The sequence below is a fragment of the Panthera onca genome, chromosome A2, assembly GCF_046562875.1.
Source record: "Panthera onca isolate mPanOnc1 chromosome A2, mPanOnc1 haplotype 2, whole genome shotgun sequence".
In the NCBI taxonomy this organism is placed as follows: Eukaryota; Metazoa; Chordata; class Mammalia; order Carnivora; family Felidae; genus Panthera; species Panthera onca.
The window spans coordinates 145,459,845-145,463,668 of NC_138340.1; the positions used below are offsets into that span (position 1 = coordinate 145,459,845).

General features: G+C 55.3%; 1 pseudogene; it reads right to left on the bottom strand.

Moving 5' to 3' along the window:
• Nucleotides 1-1,809: 1,809 nt before the first annotated feature.
• On the bottom strand, nt 1,810-2,379 carry LOC132675037 (ubiquitin-like protein FUBI pseudogene; annotated as a pseudogene).
• Between the last annotated feature and the right edge of the window lie 1,445 nt (nt 2,380-3,824).

The window sequence follows — 3,824 nt, forward strand, 5'->3', positions numbered from 1 at the left end:
TGGGAGGGCTTAATTTCACCTCACTTGCTTCAAGAAAGCCTGGGTAAGAGGAGTCAGGCATTTCAGAAAACAGGGATGCCCTAGAACCCGAGGTCTGGACTCACAGCCCCAGCGCCGGTCGGAAGATGGGGATAGCCGGGGGTAGCCTGCAGAGTTCGGTGAAATCGCCTCGGGGGGAGAAAAAATCACCTCAGCAAAACGTTGCTCCATCAGAAGTCGTACAAAGATGTGGTGGTGTTGGGAGTGGGCAGGGTTGAGGAATGTTCCAAGAGAAGCACTCTTGATTTTTAGCCTTCACGGAATTTGCAGATCAGAGATGACCAGGAAAAAATGGACTTGCTTTAAAAAAAAAAAAAAAAAAAAAAAAAAAGGCCATTTTAAAATAAATAAGCAAAGAGTCCGTTCTCCACAGCTTGGAATGTACAGGTACTACTAGGAATTTGAAAAGGATAGGACACTTCTGCTTTCCTCTGAGGATGTGAATTCATTTCTCCTTCTGGGCCTCAGAGAGCTGATTGAAGATGCTGTCGTGGGAAGTTGCACACCTCCCACTCCAGTCCCGGGGCTGCGGCAGGTCTGCGGACCCGGCCGAGGGGTGCCAGCCCTGGGTGTGGCACCAGAAAGAGCTCCTCACACTCTGGGGCTGGTATTTTTGTCCCAGGGCCCTGGTTGCCTGCTGCCAGCCGCTAGTGGTGACAGCCCACCCAGCCTGGCCAGCTTCCCCCGTTAATGGCGTTAGTGGCCTTGGCTTCCACCTCCCTGGAGCGATTCAGCACTGCCCCAGTGTCTCCCTGTTAAACCGTCTCCCCAACACCCCCCAGTGTGGCCCGGGCACTGCTCACATGAAGGTCTGGGCGGAGCCAGGAAATCAGCATTTTTTTTTTTTAGCCAATTACAGAGAGGTCTCTGAGGCAGGAGTCGTGCAACTCAGAGCGAGGAGCCTGATCTAGTAGAGAAGCTTCTGTCCTCACATTTCTTGAATTCTCCCAGCGATCCTCTTGGGCTCAGAAGGGTGAAGTAACTTACCCCTGGTCACACGGCGGTCCTCAACTAGATCTGACTCCAAAGCCAGAGCTTGAGTCCACCCCATGTGAGTGAGAGTGGAAGGGTCCATTCCGCCAGCGGACCATCCAGGGGGGCTGTTGCCGGCACCTGGGAGCCTCCTGCTTTCACATCGCTCTTTTGTCTCTTGTGCCCAAGCTCACTGGGTGGGGTTCATAGCAAGGTTACATACACCATCTCAAAGGCTCACTGATGCCCTGGCACATTCTGACATTCTGCTTTCTATTTTCTGTATTTTGTGATGGTTTGGCATCTCTGGGGCCTTGCAGGCCCGGAGAGGGACAGCCCCTCCCATGGTTACTTTCTAGAAATAGCAGACAACTCGCCTGTGAGCCTACCTTTGATACGCAAACCAACCAATCCGCCCCTCTCCCCCACATTTGCCTCCTTTTATCAGGTTCCTACAGTCAGGACACTATCCTACCCTAAATCGCCCCAGGGCCAGATAGCAGACAACTAGGGGCTGCCCCTGGAGCCAGAGGCCCCCGAAATTACCCCAACCAGCCCATCCTGCCTTGCTTGCCTACACACCCTGCCTTGTCTGATCCTTCCAGCAAAAGCCACAATAAAGGCTCCGGCCCGTGCTGTCTCCTCATTCCTGACGCTGGTGGCTCCCAGTGAGGCTCGAGCAGCGGTGTGCGCCTCCTCTTGGGAACTGTGAGCAACAACAGTTTTGTTTCTTGTTTTCTGTTTTTTGTTTTCCTGGACTAAGCGGCTTTGCAGGGGAAAGGCAGGATTACGATGGATTTAAGAGTTGGCTTTGGGACCCGTCTTGCCAAAGTTGGGCACAACACTGACAAGGTGCCAGTTTACTGCATCCGCCGCTTGGCTCGGCCTGTCTTCTTTATCCCCTGTTCGGCCGCGTTGGGGCTCCGCTTCTTTCTTTCCCATCACGGGCCAGGGAACCATGGCCTCCAGGGAACCTGCACGCATGCGGCCAGCTACTTCCGGGGTGCTCAGAGCCTCCTCTCCACACTGACCTAGGGCAGCCTCATCCTCTAGCAGTGTGCCTGCTGGAAGCACGACTTGATCTTCTGGAGGGACACCCTCCAGCAAGGCCACGCGAGCCTTGATCTGGACACCCATCTCGTGGCCGGTCAACCCAAGGGCGTGTAGCTTCGGGGTGAGGACAAAGAGCTGCATGTCAGTGACTGAACCGTGACCACCAGCGCCGCTTCCACCCAGATGGAGTCAAGAAAGAGAGTAACAAAGTATTTTTCCTGTGGCAGTCGTCTGATCTGTTGGCCTGGATAAAAACCAAAATCCTGGGTTCATTTGCAAGAAGACATCCTCTTCTGGGCTTAGCCTCCTACCTGGCACTCTCCCTGCCCTCCTCTTCCAGGATAGAGCCCCTCTTCTCCAGTTCCTGCCTCTTCCGCCCCTCCCCTAAAGCCCAAGGCCAGGCCCGGGACGGGATCAAGGACTGGACCTTGACCTCAATTCCTCCATTTCCTTCACTGCAACCCCTGCTGGAATCTACCAAGGCTCTGGGTTCTCAAAGCGGCAGGGCTCCTCCCTAGCTCTCCAGGCCCTAGGGGGTCAGGGCCTGCCTTCCAGCCCAGGGCCACTGGGGCAGCAGCCCCTGTCCTGCCGCCTCCTCCCCCCTGCACGCTTCATTTATGCCACCTGAACCATCAGCTCAGTCTCAGTGCCTGCTGGCCTTGTCTTCCTTAGCTGACCAGGTGTAGTTTGGAAGGTCAGTAAGAGTGACGACATGATGCACAGGATACTGGCAACACTGACTGGACAGAGCACGTGACGTGGGCACCTTTTCAGCCTTTTCAGTGGTGGAGTCATGGCACAGATGAATTTGGCTGGAAGAGGAGGGGCGGCCGGGGGGGGGGGCGGGGTGGGGGGGGGGGCCGTTGGGTGGAAAAAGGGCTACGGGCCTGGCGGTGAGGCCTTGAGAGGCAGGCAGAGGGGCTCCCTCCGGAGGTCTGAGCAGGATGCAGCCAGGGGTGTGTTGTGGGATCCGCGGAGGCGGCCTGTGCTCCTGGACAGGAGGAAACGGGAGGAGGTGCTGCAGAGATGGGCACCGGAACGGGGCGGGGGTGGAAAGGAGAGGGACCTCGCAGAGTTACAGAGTGGGGAACGGATCCTTGTCATAGAGGGGGTGCTTTTGTAGACTCTCTGGAATCTCTGGTTTTAAAAGCAGCATTCGCTGTGCTGAAGGGGCGGCAGGCTGCAGGTTATCTGCTCTCATGGTGCAGTTTCACCTCCTGCTGGGCTTTGTAGAACCTTCTAGGAAACCCCTGACAACACCCCTACACGGTGAGTGGTGATCCCATTCCAAAGGGCTGGACATCATGGACTTTGGAGTTGCTCCCAAATAATCACACCCTTGACTCCTTAATTTGTGAATTCCCAAAGGCCTCCTGCCTTATCAAGATTTAGTGATGGTTTGGAATGCAAACAGGAAGGTGCTATCTGAGTAGGAGGGTAGAGGCTTGACCTTGAGGGCTCTGAGGAGCCCTCCTGTGCTGTTTACGTGGACAGGGCTGACAAGTAGCCTCTGGGCACAATGGCCTCTGTGCCCTCCTGCACCAGGCTGACTGGCTGTTGACTCCCATACCTCACGTTCTCCACCTGAGACAACATGGGGGAGTCGGCAGAGCTCCTCCAAAATGAAATTAGAGTTACTTTCTGGGGTGAAAATTAAGAACCAGAACGTGATCGAAGACATTGGCCAACCAGAGAAAGCAAATAACACGAGGCATTTGTAGCAAGAGTGGCGGAAAGACTGGAAACGCCCACACAGCAGT